The sequence below is a fragment of the Rutidosis leptorrhynchoides genome, chromosome 5 (assembly GCF_046630445.1).
Source record: "Rutidosis leptorrhynchoides isolate AG116_Rl617_1_P2 chromosome 5, CSIRO_AGI_Rlap_v1, whole genome shotgun sequence".
Lineage (NCBI taxonomy): Eukaryota > Viridiplantae > Streptophyta > Magnoliopsida > Asterales > Asteraceae > Rutidosis > Rutidosis leptorrhynchoides.
In genome coordinates this window covers 196,454,768-196,475,148 of record NC_092337.1, presented here as the reverse complement: position 1 = coordinate 196,475,148, position 20,381 = coordinate 196,454,768, and positions in this window count along the sequence as shown.

Below are 20,381 nucleotides of genomic sequence, written 5' to 3'. Positions count from 1 at the left end.
TAATAGTTTACAATAATATTACACAACAACTTAAGTCTTCGAATGAAGTTTTTAAACAATATTGTACAAGCATGAAGACTCCAATCTTGTCTTTATCTAGCATGCAACAGCGGAAGCTCTTAATAATCACCTGAGAATAAACATGCTTTAAACGTCAACACCATGTTGGTGAGCTATAGATTTAACCTATATATCAAATTATATTAATAGACCACCAGATTTCATTTTTCATAATTAACTGCAGGAACACTCATCTGCAAAAAAAATATAATACAAGAACACTCATCTGTATAAAAATCATTCATATGAAGAACACCTGGTAACCGACATTAACAAATGCATATAGAATATCCCTAAATATACAGGTACACTCATATGTATATAAAAATCGAAGTACTAAAGCATCCATAACCTGAATGGGGTTCGTTAGGCCCATAGATATATCTTCAGGATTCGCGTCAATTAGTGGCGTTCACTAATTCTTAGGTTACCAAGCAAAAAGGTGATATTCAATAAGATAATTCAATCATAGAATGTAATTTTCAAGTACTTGTGTCTATTTTGTAAATCATTTATAAAACTGCATGTATTCTCATCCCCAAAATATTCGATAGTAAAAATGGGACTATAACTCACTTTCACAGATTATCCCTTCACCGGAAAATAACACTTGGCCACTGGTCGATTCACGAACCTATAACAAATATATACATATATATCAAAGTATGATCGAAATATATTCACAATATGTTTTATTATGTTTTAACGATTTAAGTTTGTTAAGTTAATAGTCCAACGTTCGTAGTCCATAGTTAGTAGTACAGAAATAAATCAATATATATTATCTCGAATCAATCCATGACCCAGTGTATACAAGTCTCAGACTAGATCACAACTCAAAGTATATATATTATTTTGGAATCAATCTCAACCCTGTATAGCTAACTCGAACATTACCGCATATAGAGTGTCTATGGTTGTTCCAAATAATATATATAGATGACGTCGATATGGTATGTCAAAACATTGTATACGTGTCTATGGTCTATCAAGGTTACATAATATATGTTAGACTACATGTATAATACAATATAAGTTAGTTAAGTTATGGTTAGTATAGAATTTTGTAAATTCATCCCGTAGTCAAATTAACCATTTTTAACCAATTTTGTTTTACCCATCATTTCTTCGTTTTAAATCCGTTTTGAGTGAATCAAATTGCTATGGTTTCATATTGAACTAAAATTTTTGAATTTAAACAGAAAAAGTATAAGTTTATAGTCGGAAATATAAGTTACAAGTCATTTTTGTAAGAGGTAGTCATTTCAGTCGAAAGAACGACGTCTTGATGACCATTTTGAAAAACATACTTCCACTTTGAGTTTAACCATGATTTTTGGATATAGTTTCATGTTCATAAGAAAAATTATTTTCCCAGAAGGACAACTTTTAAATCAAAGTTTATCATAGTTTTTAATTATCTAACCCAAAACAGGCCGTGGTTTTACTACGACGGCGTATGTCCAGTTTTACGGTGTTCTTCGTGTTTTCAGGTTTTAAATCATTAAGTTAGAATATAATATAGATATAGAACATGTGTTTAGTTGATTTTAAAAGTTATGTTAGAAGGATTGACTTTGTTTACGAACAAGTTTAGAATTAAGTAAACTATGTTCTAGTGATTACAAGTTTAAATCTTCGAATAAGATAGTTATATATATATGAATCGAATGATGTTATGAATATAATCACTACCTCAATTATAGTAGTTAAACCTACTAGAAGTGACAAGAAATGATCTAGCTTCAAAGGATCTTGGATGGCTTGAAAGTTCTTGAAGTAGAATCATGACACGAAAACAAGTTCAAGCAAGATTTTTACTCGAATTAAGATAGTTTATAGTTATAGAAATTGAATCAAAGTTTGAATATGAGTATTACCTTGAATAAGAAAGATAACCTACTGTAAATAACAAAGGTTTCTTGATCTTGGATGATTATTTGGAATGGATTAGAAAGCTTGGAAGTAGACTTGCAAACTTGAAAGTGTTCTTGAAGTTTTCTTGAGTAGTTATTTTATAAGTTGATATAAGTTAGGATTTATGAGCTAGATTGATGTAGATTTTGATGAATATGATGAAGAACACTTAGAACATCATCATAGAACTAGAGAGATATCAAATGGATGAAAGAAAATTGAAAAATGAAAGTGAATGAGAGTGTGATCAAAAACGTGAATGGCTTATTCCATATATGCAAGTTGTAATTTGATTTTTAGTGTAATAATTCATGCTAGTTGCTAGATGATGGTTCCACATGTTTGTTGACTAAATGAGGGCTGTTAAGAGCTGATCATTGAGGTATATATATCAATAGTATATACATATAGGAGCTTTGTATTGTACGAGTACGAATACGGGTGCATACGAGTAGAATTGTTGATGAAAATGAATGAGAATGTAATTGTAAGCATTTTTGCTAAATAGAAGTACTTTGATATATGTATTGAAGTCTTTCAAAAGTGTACTACTACATCTTAATACACTACATGTATATACATTTTAACTGAGTCGTTAAGTCATCGTTAGTCGCTACATGTAAGTGTTGTTTTGAAACCTTTAAGTTAACGATCCTGTTAAATGTAATTAATCCCTTGTTTATCATAAGAAATGAGAAGTTAAATTATTACATTATCATGATATTATGATGTATGAATATATCCTAATATGATATATATACATTACAATGTCGTTACAACGATAATCGTTACATATATTCCTCATTTTAAAATTCTTAAGTTAGTAGTCTTGTTTTACATATGTAGTTCATTGTTAACATACTTAATGATATATATAATTATCATTTTATCATTTTAAATATAGTGTAACAATATCTTAATATAATTCATATGTATTTAGTAAGACGTTGTTATAACAATAATCGTTATGTATATCTTTTCGAGCTTCTTAATTCAATAATCTCATTTTTTTTATGTAAATCACTCATTGTTAATATACTTAGTGAGATACTTACTTATCATAATATCATGTTAACCATATATATGTCCATATATATATCATCATGTAGTTTTTACAAGTTTTTAACGTTCGTGAATCTCCGGTCAACTTGGGTGGTCAAATGTCTATATGAAACTCATTTCAAATAATCAAGTCTTAACAAGTTTGATTGCTTAACATGTTGGAAACATTTAATCATGCAAAAATATTTTTCATTTAATATATATAATCATGAAAAAGTTCGGGTCACTACCTCCAACAAGTCAACTTCGATTTTTCATCCGGAGTAGTCTTATTATAACCCTGATATATATATGATTACCCTTTTGTTACCGGGGAACCATTTATATTCCACTATTTATTAACAGTAAACTTACCAGCAACTTCATTGATCTTTGATATTTTTCCGAAAAATCATTATATTTATCAAAACCTCATCATTTACTCACCCGCATCTTGTAACAAGAATTGCCATACCAATTACCGGGAATCAGCAATCAGTATTTTGAAATCTCGCAGAGTTTCTACTTCAACGGTTATATATACACGTATAACGCCTATCTCCTAAACTTACATACTGCGAATGTGAAGTTTCTGAAAGACACCCCAGCCTACGATATCAGTATTATGAAGTTTTGAAAAGGTTGATGAAGTGACAAGGATTGTAGACAGCAATTACGGTCAGAAGTTTGATAATAAAGAATAGTAGATTGGAAAAGCTCAAACGAAAAATTTGGTATTGGAAAACGAATTGAGCAAAGTATGAAGGAGGCTGTGGACAAATCACGAAGACTAAATCTGCCTTCAAAGAATCCAAATGATTCAGTGTATGCTGAAGTCCTTAGCGAAGACTTTGCTCATTACTCTAAACCCGTGTGGACAATATTCTTCATCATCCTCTGATCTTTGATATTCTAAGATATCATCATATCTTTCATTATAAATATCCCCCATATTTCTGAAGATATTTTCATAACTATTCTTATCTGAAAATCATTTATCTCCTAGCGTTATCTGTATCACATCATAAAGAAAACTGTTTTAGTTTCTAAATTTTGAAACCTTCGAGTTTAAAGTATGAATGTTTTTGAAGTAGTGTTGGAAACTGAAGCATGAGTTAGTATAATATAATGACACTTGATCAACGTGATTATATTACAGTAAGTCATGTTGAGTTTCTAAATGGAACGTGATGTTTCACAGATCATTACGTCATCATGTGTCATGTTACACGACTCTTGTATTCTATTTAATCTATAAAAATATCAAGAAAATATTTTCTTGATGACTCGGTCTTTTCCGAGGTATTCTAGTAATTTGACCGATCAAGATCGTGCCATTACGATTCCCTTCTTAGAACATTAACTATGTTCATTTCAAAATCCATACCTACAAATTCTGGACTATTATTCACTTGACTTGAAGTCGGGAAAGGGAGACAAAAGTATGGAACTCTTGAATATAAAAGAAAATATAAAGCTCGACAACAACACATAAATTAAAAACCGTGCATATCAATACGTATTTCCACATAAAGGCACGGGAGAATTAAAATTACTATAACCCCAAGGTAATAGTAGAAATAAATAAAATCTTCCGGTGGTAGATGAAAAAGAAGAATGACAGATATGAAAGTGAAGAGTATATCAAGAATCAGTACTGGATGGAGCATATTGACGAATACTTTAAAATATGAGTTGAGGGAAAAAAAATAGAAGGTGTGACTTGTAAGGAAACGAAGAAGGTGGATTTATAGTGAAATATCTGACAGAGAAATCGAGATGGATTATCGCATTAAATCAAAGAGGATCATAATCTCTTTAATCGCCGAAGAATCAAATCCTATATAGATTACAAAGATTTTCTTTAATCCGGAGATCAAATGTGATGACGTCAAAAGATAATACAAATCTCTATTTTAATAGCTTCACTCATACGCTTCGAGAAATCAAATTATTTTATCTGTATTTCTTAATCATGATAAAACTCTATGTATCAGCTTACATTCATCATAATAACATTCTTACTGTTAGTCATGACGACCTCGATCAAATTTCGGGGACGAAATTTCTTTAACGGGTAGGTACTGTGACAACCCGAAAATTTTTGACCAAATATAAACTTTTAAACTATGTTCATCCGCTCATTTAACCTCGACCAAATTTCGACGATTCACGAACCATTATATATATATATATATATATATATATATATATATATATATATATATATATATACAGATTATGACTTGAGAATGTCAACAAAGTATTTAAATGTAAAATGCTTTACATGAACGTATTTGTTTCAATATGTTTATCGACGAAATTAAAAGATAAGATCAAATGATTGAATTATCAGAAACATTGAATTATGATTACGAGTCTCTGTTGAGAGGTCCACATTGATTTGAGAAATCTTTCCTTTTTAATGGTATTCGAAATAATTGGTAAAGTGATTACAAGTAAGAACAAATAGGTCAATTAACGATAACTGAACAAAGGTTAGTAGAGATTAACTTTCAACACAATGATTGCCTTATGTCTTTTGATAAGATAATTATTAGTTTTCATAATATTGAAAACATAATATGACATAGATGAAATCTTTTAAGAAATGAATTTGAAAAGATACAATAAGTTAAAATGTCATTTGTCAGAACTAAATATATAAATAACTTGCAACGTATATTTAAAACGTGTTCATTAAATATATATGTTTTCAAATCAGTTAAGTACACGATAGTAACACTCGCTTAGTGATGCGATTGATGATATAAACGCTAGTACCTAAATGAACCATATCTATTTAAGTTTTAAAATGTAAACGTTATATGATACAATATCTTCTAATATGTAAATGATTTTAAAGTTTACTTTGAAATATAAATAATTTTTGAAAGACTAAATAATATATTACTAAATAAATATTTCTATTACATATAAGTTACATTCCTAAATGAAAAGGTATTTATGTTTTACAAATATAATATTCACTTACTCATAAAACTTTTTGATTTAAAATAATATTATTAAATATACTACGAAACATTGATTTATAGAAGCAAATGACCACAACTCTCAAATATATAAGTTACATTTATTATAAGATAATTAATCGATGTATGAGTCTAATTTTTGATAATGGTACACATCACTAAACGTAAAGTGCTAGTTTCTTAAGCGTACGAAAGGTCATTCAAGAAAACCGGAACCAGGACATGAGTCAAGTAACAACGTCCATGTCATTAGAATAAAAATTACATTTTTACCATGCACGTAAATATAATATAATATATAATTAATTATATAAATTAAATATATTATATATATAATAATATTATACGAGTGTCGGCAGGATCAAACAAGAGTTGTGAGATGGAATGAGCATCCATGCGATCACATGGCATTCCCTCACACTACCCATGCGATCGCATGGTGGTGTTTGGTGGCCAATTTCTATAAAGTTCGAATGTTTACATTTTCTGATTCATTCTAATTATCTATCTCTCGATCTTTTACACACATATACATATATTATATATTATTAATATTATTATTATTATTATTATTAAGATTATTATTATAAATCTTAATATTATTATTAGTAGTATTAGTATTATTATTATTATTAAAAATACTGCGACGGAGTGCTGTTCGAGTAATTTAAAAAGGGGTTTTACGAGCGGGGTAGAGCTAAGGAAATTATGGGTTATAGCTATGGAGGTTATGGGTATGGTTTGAGGGTATGCTCGTAAGGTCAATCTAGTGTTTTATCATCTCCGTTACATCTACGTACTTTCCTGCAATATTGAATCACAATATTGATACGTGAGCACTCATAACTTAACTTTTATATATTATTAGTGTATCCCTGACTAGTGCTCGAGTATATAGGATTATGCATGCTTATACGTTTGATATTGTCGTTAGATAGGTTATGTTGAATCCTGAATTAGATACGTATGTTACTGAGATAAGATATATGATATACATGTCATTGGAAAGCTAGCGAAAAATTAAGAACTTTTCATTTAGATATCGAATGATTTCGATGAACGGATTAGAAGTTATAGTCAATTATATTATCTATGATTTTATGTATTATTGTTAAAATGATTACTATTATTATCATTATTATGAACGCTGTATAAAAGACGACTAAAAGCTATTAACAAATTGATTAGGAAATAATGAGTATAAGTATCATGATGAAATGAAAATATTGAAAGGTATTGATTTAGATAAAAATATCGTTTTCATTATTTTTATCATTATTATTATTATTATTAAAAGTATTATTAATATTCAAACTATCATTTTTACAAAAATTATTATTTATAGGAATATCATTGTTAATATAAAATATCATTATCATTTTAATAAAAATTATCATTTTATCATAATACCATTTTTTAGTAAATATAAATATTATTATTATTATTATTATTAGTAGAATAATAATTATTATTATTACTAAACAATACAATTTTTACGTACTATTGTTATTATCGATATTATTTTATCAAATAAATATGTGATACAAAGATATTTTACTACGTGTAATAAAATTACATTAATAATACCTATCATATTATTTTTATGATATTAAATGAACTTTATAAATTTTATTACTTAAGATATATAAAAGTATATTTTTATTATATAAATTTTAATATAAAATTTTATATATTAATAAATGAATTATATTATTTACTCTAATAAAATCTGTTAAAAATATTTAAATATATAAAACGACTATATTTACACTATCTAATAATCATGTATAGATTTTGGAAGTCATTTTGGTCAAGATGATTTTGTTGACTTTTGCATATTAGTCTCGAGCATTAGGATTGTGATACACTATGACTTGACCTAAATTGATTAACAGATATTGACCAACATACAAATATATATACTTAATTTAGGTTCGTGAATCCAAGGCCAACCTTGCACTTGTTCAATGCCATCATATGCTTAATTACTACGGAATACAATATGTGATTTCATTTGATTCCTTTTTACTCTTTACATTTTTGGGACTGAGAATACATGCGCTGTTTTTATAAATGTTTTATTAAATGCTTTTGAGATATATTTTGAACTGAGAATACATGAACTGTTTTTATAAATGATTGACGAAATAGACACAAGTATTCAAAACTACATTCTATGATAGAATTATTTGGATTCAGAGGTTCGATTTCTATAAAGATTGTATAATCGACCATCGGTGAGATGATTTTGCATTGCACGACGCATTAGCTACCAAAATGGTTCGATTTAGTAGTTAGTAACAGTGAGATGATTTTGCATTGCACGACACATTAGCTACCGTTTTAGCTACCATCGGTGAGTTGATTTTGCATTGCACGATGCATTAGCTACCGAAATGGTTCGATTTAGTAGTTAGTAATGGTGAGATGATTTTGCATTACACGACGCATTAGCTACCGTTTTAGCTACCCTCGGTGAGAAATTTTTGCATTGCACGATGCATTAGCTACCGTTGTAAAATTATTTTCGGTGAGAAATTTTTGCATTGCACGATGCATTAGCTACCGTTATTGAAATTATATTGTATTAACTACCACGGTGAGATGATTTTGCATTGCACGATGCATTAGCTGCCATTGGTAAGTTTGTTTTGAAAGGTTCCGGTGTTTTTCATATGAATGATTTTTACAGCAGTGAACAGACCTGTACAGATTGTTTTCGAAATATGAGTATCTTGCGGTCTATTATATTATTAGAAATGATTAATTTTGATAAACTAATGAACTCACCAACCTTTTGGTTGACACTTTAAAGCATGTTTATTCTCATGTATTAAAGAAATGTTCCGTTGTGCATTAGCTCATTTTAAGGATATTACTTGGAGTCATTAATGGCATATTTCGAAAGACGTTGCATTCGAGTTGTTGTGTTCATCAAGATTATTATTAAGTCAATTATAGTTGGATGTATTATGAAATGGTATGCATGCTGTCAACTTTCAATGTAAAGAAAGTTTGTCTTTTAAAAACGAATGCAATGTTTTTAAAACGTATCGTATAGTGGTCAAATACCTCGCGATGTAATCAACTATTGTGAATCATTTATAATGTATATGAACAGGTCCTTTCAAACACTAGGTCGGAATTATGTCAAACCCTTATCATTATTTCGATTATGGTCTTAATACACCCTTTTATCACAAGGTTATATCATTTTCGCACACATTAACCTTCTTAGGTCATCAAAGACTCATTTGACCCTTTTCAAGGTTAACACACTCATTTAGGTCACCATCAAACCCAAATATACCCATTCATATTAACCACTAAGTGTGCTAGTGATTTACTAAACATTTAAGACCCATAAACTAGTTCATCACTTCAAAAACATAGGTTTGACATCTTCGAGTCCTCATCACCCAATCTTACCCAAAAAACCCCAAATCACTATCAAATGGGTTTTATGTTCATAACTAACCCAAACCCTAACCCTTATCACTAATTAAGTAAAGAAATTAGGTTTAGGACATACCACCACAATCACAACATAGCTAGTGACTAGATGAACAACTTTAAAACACGCACTTTGACCCGAATCAACCTTCTTCCTCCTTGATTTGAGCTTTCTCACTCTAGAACTCTTTTCTCTCTCTTGAATTTAAGTGGAAAGATGAAGGTAGGTGATAATGGAGTTATGACACTCCACTAACTAATCTTGTGGTCTTAAATTCGTCTCAAGTGTGAAATTACCAAAAAGCCCTTTTGAATATCTTAAAATAAAACAGCTGGTCTGCCAGTTAATCTGGACGGTGTCCAGTCCTTCAATGTTGGACGGCATCCTCTATTTTGGATGGCATCCCACTTAGCTGGAAAACAGGATCTTACAACTCTCCCCCACTTGAACCGGATTGCGTCCTCGCAATCCAAGCTGCATGACAAGCAGAAAGATACACCAAGACAAACTCTTCGGATTCCCATGTAAACTCGAAACCCTTACTACGACGCAATTGAACTTTAAAGGTTCTCACCTCTTTATTTCTCAATATTTTCACCTTTTCATCAAGAATGGCCATTGGTTCCTCGACATAATCTAACTTGTTGTTCAAGAAAATCTCGTCCAACGGTACCCACGCTGAGTCATCCGCAAGACACTTACAGAGGTAGGAAACATGGAATGTGTTATGAATCCCCGCAAGCTCTTCGGGTAACTCTACTCTATACGCGACCTCACCAACCCGAGCTAAAATTTTAAATGGCCCAATAAACCGGGGAGCTAACTTTCCCCGTTTTCGAAACCGAATAATACCCTTCCATGTCGAAACCTTAAGCATCACCATGTCACCTTCTTAGAACTCAATTAGTCGCCTACATTTATCGACATACGACTTTTGTATATCTTGAGCCGCTTTCAAATGAGTCCGAATCTTCTCAATCTTACTATTCGTCTCTAAAACCAAATCGGTACTCCCGATTTCCCTTTGTCCCACTTCACCCCAACAAATCGGAGTTTGACACCTACGCCCATAAAGCATCTCATAAGGTGGCATCCCAATACTAGTATGATAACTATTATTGTACGAGAATTCCACCAAAGGTAAGTGCTCGTCCCAAAAACCACCGAAATCGATAATACACGCCCGCAACATATCCTCCAATGTTTGAATCGTACGTTCGGTTTGACTGTCCGTATGAGGATGGTACGTCGTGGTCATTCTCAATTGTGTACCCATATCTTCATGAAACTTTTTCCAAAACCGAGATGTGAAATGAGTATCTCGATCCGAAAAAATAGATATAGGAACCCCGTGTCTCGATATCACCTCCTTGATAAACAACTTTGACAAAGCCTCCAACGATATCGTTTCCCGAATGGGAAGAAACAAAGCACTTTTCGTCAATCGATCAACTATCACCCAAATCGTATCAAATTGGGTTCTCGCCATCTTTGGTAACTTGGTAATGAAATCTATGGTAATGTGCTCCCATTCCCATTTCCATACGGCTTTTGATGTTCTGCCTTAACTTGCAAACACGTGATGCATTGCTCTACATACTTAACAACATCATGTTTCATGCCCGGCCACCAATACTCTCTCTTCAAATCAAGATACAGTTTCGTCGCGGCCGGATGAATGGAATACTTTGACTTATGTGATTCATCAAGTAGCACTTGTCGGAAATCTCCCATTCTAGGAACCCATAATCTTCCTTGAAAGGACAACAAACCATACGGGCCTAAAGTAATGGACTCCGTTTGCCCCACGATTCGTTCTTCATGCTTGTTGTTAACAAAGGCTTCAATTTGAATCTCACCAAGCTTTACAAGAAAATCGTTAGTAATAATCATGCGTAACGATCCTACTCGTATTGTCGAATGTTGACTCTTTCGACTCAACGCATCCGCGACCACATTCGCCTTACCGGGATGGTAAAGTATCTCACAATCATAATCCTTAACCACATCCATCCATCTACGTTGACGATAATTCAAATCTCGTTGGTCGAAGAGATGCTTTAGACTTTTATGATCCCAATAGATCGTACACTTGACACCATACAAGTAGTGGCGCCAAATTTTCAACGCATGAACCACCGCCGCCAATTCAAGATCATGAGTCGGATATCTCTTTTTGTGTTCCTTTAATTGTCAAGAGGCATAAGCGATGACTTTACCTCTTTGCATTAGAACACACCCGATTCCATTTAATGAGGCATCACAATAAACCGTCATATCTTCTACACCTTCCGGTAACACCAAAACCGGAGCTTGACATAACTTCTCTTTCAACAATTGGAAAGCAATTTCTTGCTCGTTTTTCCGATTAAATCTCGCGTTCTTCCTCGTCAACTTTGTTAACGGAGAAGGGATCTTAGAAAAGTCTTGGATAAACCGACGATAATAACCGGACAATTCGAGAAAACTTCGGATTTCTGTAGGTGTAGTCGGTTGTTCCCAACTCTTCACCGTCTCTATCTTCTCCGGATTCACTTGAATACCTTCTTTGTTCACAATATGGCCAAGGAATTGCACTTCCCGTATCCAAAATTCACACTTGGAAAGTTTAGCATACAACTTCTCCTTCCTCAACGTCTTCAATACTTCGCACAAATGACGTTCGTGTTCCTTCATACTCTTAGAATAAACAAGAATGTCGTCGATGAACACAATTACCGACTTGTCCAACATAGGTTGGCACACTCGGTTCATAAGATCCATGACTGCCGCCGGTGCATTCGTAAGACCGAAAGGCATTACTACAAATTTGAAATGCCCGTATCGCGTTCGAAAAGCCGTTTTCTCGATATCTTCCTCACGGACCCGCATTTGGTGATAGCCGGACCGTAAGTGAATTTTAGAAAAATAAGTCGTGCCTTGGAGTTGGTCAAATAAATCATCAATCCGAGGCAATGGATAACGATACTTGATCGTCACTTGTTCAACTCCCGATAATCGATGCACATCTGCATACTACCATCTTTCTTCTTCACGAATAAACCGGAGCACCCCATGGAGAGGCACTCGGTCGAATGAAACCCTTTTCAATCAACTCTTGGATTTTGTTCAATAACCTTTGAATTTCCGTTAGTGCTAAGCGATAAGGAGTTTTAGCAATGGGAGTAGCCCCCGGAACCAACTCAATGCGAAATTCAACTTGTCTTTCCGCCGGAACACCCTGTAATTCATCCGGAAAAACGTCTTCGAATTCATTAACCACCAGAATTTCACGAATCGATGGTGGCTCTTCACGAGTATTAACTACATGGGCAAGAAAAGCCATGCCACCACTACTAAGAAAATGACGTGCCCGTGCATAATGGCACAAGTCTCCTTCGTTTCTCGCCATGAATAATTAACTCTCCCCCACTTGAGGTCTTCACAAGAATAGACTTTTCATGGCATGCAATATCGGCTCTATAACGATCGAGCCAATCCATACCCACAACAATATCAAATTCACCCTAAGTCATCGGGATAAGATCGATCTTAAACGGTTCGGTACCAAACACAGCATCCAATCTTTACAAACATAAACCCCTAGCACCGTCTTACCATCCTCTATTTTGACTTTTATCGGATGACTTAACTTAGCTAGCGGTTTATCAAGCTTAGACACGAAACTCTGATACACAAACAATAAATTAGCACCGCTATCAAATAATATCCTTGCCAGATTAGAGTTAACCATGAAAGTATCTGAGACAACTTCGTTGGATTGCTTGGCTTCATCATGGGTCATCAAGTAGTTGCGACCCCTAGCCGTGCCCACCATTTTCTCTAACCTTTTAACTTGATGGTTATGCAAATCGGGACACTCCAACTTTCGGTGTCCTTCTTTATTGCAATTAAAACAAGTGAGTTTTGTGGAGGATGGTTTCGGGCAATCATGAGCCATATTCCCCTTTTGCCCACAATTGTGACAAGAAAAATGAAAACCTCCAGAAACACTCCTCTTCACACTATTAATACTTTCGGGACCCTTCTTGTTCTTCTTGCTTGAAGAGTTCGATTGACTCGAACCTTCAAATTTTCTTTTGCCAAAGGTAAAACCACTCTTTCTCAAAATGATCGGTTCAAAACCCTTAGCCATGTCGAACAACTCATCAAAAGTTTTCACCGCATTTACACTAATCTTCTCTTGATAGTTGTCATTCAAGATTCGATAGAAGTCTTCCTTTAACATGTAATCATTCCCGACATATTCCGGACAAAATTGGGTCTTTGATAAGAAAGTGGACTTAAGAGTGTTCAAGTCCATCGACCCTTGCCTCAAAGTATGCAACTCGTCTTTAAGCCTTGTAAGATCGGCTGAAGTTCAGTTTGAATTCATCCCACATGAATTCCATACATTGTTCTTCACCATAGAGCTGGATTTTGGCGTCCCACCACAACTTGGCATCGCCCCTTAACACACTACATCCATACCTCGTCTTCTTATCGAGAGGGCATTCACAAGTACGAAAAGCCCCCTCCATATCAGAGATCCAATGGACACTTTTAAGTGGGTCTCGTTCACCTTCAAAGGTGGGAGGTTGAGAATCCTTGAAGTTCTTATAGTAGAAGTCTCACCTTCTAACATTATCTTCGTGAAGAACAACCTACACTTGTTCCTTAACTAGATTGACTACTTACTCGTCAATTGAATCTAGAAACATCTTCCTAACATCCTCTAGAAAGGTCGTGTGATGCCTTTTCAAAATGGGCTCAACCTTGGCCGTGAACTCGGCGTCCTCGCTAGTACCTCCTTCATTGGTATCATGTCCATTTCTCATCTTCATACTATAAAATGGTAATAGGTTAAACAATGAAACGAAAGGACAAGACATAATATTCATATACACCTCACCGTTCCATCTTGCTCAACAATCATCGTATATCGCTTGTTTGACACAATTTGAAAACAATGGTAGCTAATCATTGTTACGCGAGCACGTTGCATTAACTTGCTAGTACAACGTCTATCTCGCTTGATGATTGCAAACACAACACAAAACAATTAGCGAAAAGTTAGTTCACCTAAACCCAGGCACTAACCAATCCCTGTGACGACCCGAAAAAACTCTCGGCGACTGAGTAAACATTTAACACGTAAATGTGTTAATTCCTTTAGCGTTATTATTACCGAAAATAACTTTGCAACTCCTGTTCAAGATAGCCAATTTTGTCACAGCTCCAGCAAGTCAACTTCGACTTTTCGTTTGAATCAACCTTATTATAACTTTGATATATACGTTTGCCATTTTTATTGTTACCGGAGAACCTCTTATATTCCACCATATTACCAGCAGACGTACCAGCAACCTCGTTGCTCCTTAGCTTAAATCTCTCCGACAGATCACAAGGACTAAACTTGTACATAAAGAATTCAAATGATTCAGTATCTACTGAAGTCATTAACGAATACCTTGCTCCTGACTCTATATTTTACGGATAAATCTTCATCATCATCTATCGATATTAGAAATTATACGATATCATCTTATCTTTCATTATAAATATTCTCGATATTTCTGAAGATATCTTCATAACTATTCTTATCTGAAATCAATTATTTCTTCGCGCTATCTATATTACATCATAAAGGAAACTGTTTAGTTTCTATATTCTGTAAACCTTCGAGTTTAAATTATGAAAGTTTTTTTTCTTCTGAAGAAGTGTTGAGAACTGAAGCATGAGTTAGTATAATATAATGACACTTGATCAATGTAATTATATTACAGTAAGTCATACTGAGTTCTTAATGGAACGTGATGATTCACAGATCATAACGTCATCATGTGCCATTTTACACGACTCTTGCATTCTCCCTAATCTCCAAACGTATCAAGAATATATATTTCTGATAGTTCTATCTTTTCTCTTGAATTCTGGTAATTTGACCAAACAAGATCGTGCTTTTATAATCTCTCTCTTAGAACGTTAGTCATGTTCATTCGAAACTCCATACCTACGAATTCTGGACCATTACTTGTGAAGAGAAAACAAAAGCATGAAGTTTAAAAATAGAAATGGGAGAGTGAAAACAAGGAAATAAAGGGGATGGATTTATAGTGAAATATCAGACAAAGCAATCAAGGCAGATCATCGCATTTAATCAAAGAGGATCCTAATTCCCTTAATTACCGAAGAATCAAATCTTATCACGAAGATATTCTCCAAATCCCTTGAACTCCGGAAATCAACCATATCTACGTCAAAGGATATGACGAAACATTATTTTCTCATTTCACTCTTTTGTGATAGCTTCACTTATACTCTTTGCGTAATCGAATTGTTTTATCTATATTACTCAATGATGATAAAACTCTAATTTCTAGCTCGTATGCGTCATGAAAACATACTTATTGTCAGCCATGACCATCTCAATCAAATTTCGGGACGAAATTTCTTTAACGTGTAGGTACTGTGACGACCCAAAAATTTTTGACCAAATTTAAATCTTTATATGGTTTCGACATGATAAGCAAAGTCTATTAAATTGAATTTCAAAATTTTTGAACTATTTTATGAAATCATTTGACCTTCGACCAGTTTCGACGATTCACGAATAATTAATTGTAACTTGATAGGTGTATATATATATATATATATATATATATATATATATATATATATATATATATATATATATATATATATATATATATATATATATATATATATATATATATATATATATATATAATAATAATTGGAAACATAAATTTAAATATTGTATGTTAATGTTACTAAAATTTATTTATGTAAAATAAAATAAAAATAGGATATTATAATAATTATTATTTAAAATATATCTAAATATATAAATAAAGTATATTAAGAATAAATATTAAATGATTGTAATACTCATTTGATGTCCCGATTGATTTTAAGTAAGTTAAATTCAAACTTATATAATTTTAAAATAAACGGTGATTCGAAAATGAGTTCTATAAATTTTAGGCTTACTAAAAATGTATTTAGGACCTAGTTATTAAATTTTAACAATTTTTATAGTTCACCCATAAATGAGAGGGACAGTTGATGTAATTTTTATTTAATAAATTAATGATCGAATTTTATGCCATAATGACCAAAATAAATAAATATAGTTAATTTAAAAATATGGGATTTATCTGAGCACTTTTTATTCGCGACTGAGTAACAAAGTAGCACGATATAATATCCCTAATAATGTGTCAGTAGAATAATTACAAATATTGTGGCTGCTTACTAATCGATTAGCTGTTTTGTGTCACTAATTAGTACTGATATTATCGTGTAATTATTAATAACAATTATTAAATTATTAAATTAATAATATATTCACGGATATAAATATAACACATGCATATAGACACAGAGATACACTGAAAATCTTCAACAACCACCCACTATCCTTTTTTTTTTCTTCTGACTTCTATTTTGTTGAAAAATTTCATCAAACCTACTAACAACTTAACACCAAGATTTTACTATATTTGATTGTTATTAACCGTCAATTGTTTCTACTCCATGTGGCCATCAACCTGCCACCGAAACCCATCATAGAATGCCATCCAAAACCACTATCCAAGAATATATTTTTTTCCAGTTGTTGTTGCAAATGTTCGAAGGCCTCACAAACACACCATTACCACAACCCTCATATTTCTATCACCGAGAACACCATATATCCTACACCACCAATATCACCGTTGCCAGGAACCACCCTCCAGCAACTTGAAACACCCACTACATCACCACAACAATCACTAAACCATCACCATAGTGTACTGTTGCTACTACTAATATTTTTCGTTTCTATTTTTTTCCCTTATTCCATACCCAACCTCACCATCTTCCTCGTTCTTAAACCACCACAACCCATCACTACAACTGTCGTTCATAAGCTTGCTATGGTTTCTTGTCCGGTTCAAATAAACACCCAATGTTCACCACTATGCATAACCAAACACCACCTTGGTGGTTTACTTTTATTCGGCCGACAACAAACACCATTATAGTGTCACTTTTTCTGTTGATATTCGACCAAACAAGCATCCTTACACCACCATGTTCGCTGCAGCTAGACGATGACATAAACCACGAGACCTGCAACTTTTTACTGTTAACGATCGATCAACAACCTGAACATCATCACATGTTTTTCTTTTCGTTGCTATTTATTACTTGAAACAACTGCTGTGTTATTGTTTCTTCGAATTTAACTGCTTCTGTTTCTAAATTTGTTCGACTTGCAATTAAACCAAAAACCCACTTAAAGATTTCGGTTGTACTACTATTGCTACCATCTTCGGTTACCAACCACACCACACTTCATCGATAACTATTATTGACACTAGTCTATTGCTTGAATGAGACTTGTTTATTGTTTAGAACCACGAACGAGCTACTACAGCTATACCCTCATTTTGATTCATTCACGTACAAATGAATATTTAACCTACTGGGTTTGTTTAAAGATCTCTTGGACATGTTAAGTTGGCTGCCTTGTTGGGCCATTTATCACTTAAACTTGGGACTTTGAACTAACTCTTATTGGACTGGATTAATTGGGCTACAATCAATGACGAACCAAACTAAACCACTTATAATCGGTTAAAGCTTTCGTTGTTCGATCATTTTTGTTGTTTCTATGGCCGAGTTCCAAACCCATCGAACATTCATCTTTCTCATTCGTTTTACCAAGGGTATAATCTATACCTTAAGCTTTTTGAATTCAATAATTTATATTATATAATTATATGAATATTTATGTGAAGTATTATGACTCGATTAATACGTATTTAATTTTGGTTGGAATCATTAACTTATCGTTCTCATGCATGTATGCGTACGTGTACATGTGTATATATATACGAAGTTATAAATTTTAAAGATATGTATAACTATATATATAACTCTTATATTATTATTATTATTATTATTATTATTATTATTATTATTATTATTATTATTATTATTATTATTATTATTATTATTATTATTATTATTATTATTATTATTATCATTATTATTATTATTATTATTAAAATGATAAGGTTAGGCTTAAAAAAATAAAAATTTAGGATTAAGTTTATGATTTAAAATAGGTTAATGATATGATTAAAATTATAAAGAAAAAGTATGATTAAGTTTATGACAAATACCTATTATTATTTTTACAAGTTATTAATTATATTATTATTAAAAATATTATTATTATTATTAAGTATTATTATTATTATTATTATTATTATTATTATTATTATTAGAATTATCAATATTTTTATCATTATTATTTTATTATCTCCATTATTATTATTATTATTATTATTATTATTATTATTAACATTAATATTATTATTTTTACATTATTAGAATTATTATCATTTTTATTATTACTAGTAGCATTATTATTTTTATAACAACCATATTATTATTATTATTATTATTATTATTATCAATATTACTACTAATATTATTATCATTACTACAATAAAAAAAATTAGTCATATAGAAATATACTTAACTAAACTATATTAACATTTTTATTTATTTAAAGTATATAAAATAAATATTTACAAATGAATGACTAAAATAACAGTTATATTAATAATAATACAGAAATTATTCGACTTCAATTATATGTGTTAATATATACATAAATGATATAGGTTCGTGAATCCGAGGCCAACTCTGCATTGTTCAGTATCGTCGTATGAATATTTTTACTACAAAATATTGTAGAGTGAGTTTCATTACTCCCTTTTTAAATGCTTTCGCTATAAATATTTTTGGGAGTGAGAATACATGCAATGTTTTATAAATGTTTGACGAAATAGACACAAGTACTTTAAAACATTCTATGATTGAGTTATGAGTACACTGGATATTACCCCTTTATAGTCTGGTAATCTAAGAATTAGGGAACCGAGCCCCTAATTGACGCGAATCCTAAAGATAGATCTATGGGCACTAACAAGCCCCAGTCAGAGAATTTGAACTACTTTAGTACTAAAATATAGGTATACAACCGCCAGCTTTAAAAGATATGATCTGTTTGTGAGGTGTACACAACCATCATATTTAAAAAAGTGGTCTGTTTGTATGCTTTTTACATGATCGTGCGGAATGCCGGTATGCGGGGGATATTCTATATGCATCTTGTTAAGGTCGAGTACCAGGTGTTAAATTCGTATGAATGGTTTTTACAGCAGTGAGCAGACCTGCACAGATTGTTTTCGAAATATGAGTATCTTGTGGTCTATTATAATATTGAAAATGATTGATTATGATAAACTAATGAACTCACCAACCTTTTAGTTGACACTTTAAAGCATGTTTATTCTCAGGTATTAAGGAAATCTTTCACTGTGCATTTGCTCATTTTAAAGATATTACTTGGAGTCATTCATAACATAATTCAAAAGACGTTGCATTCGAGTCGTTGAGTTCATCAAGATTATTGTTAAAGTCAATTATAGTTGGATATATTATGAAATGGTATGCATGCCGTCAACTTTCGATGTAAAGAAAGTTTGTCTTTTAAAAACGAATGCAATGTTTGTAAAATGTATCATATAGAGGTCAAATACCTCGCAATGAAATCATATGTTATTGTATTCATCCTTATAGATTAGGACGGGTAATTACAATCCCGGTTCGACCCGTCTCCTACAAGTCCTGCATGAAGCGCATACACAATAAAGTCCGAACCTATCCTAAATCGCCTAACTCCCTTAGACCATGCTCTGATACCACTTGTAACGACCCAAACCTCATTATACCAAAAACACGACCCAAAATTTTTTTCTGGATCTTTACATCTGGACGGCTTCCAGTATTAAAGGCCAGGACGACGTCCAAGCAATTTGGATGGCGTCCAAATGAACTACAACTTTCTGATC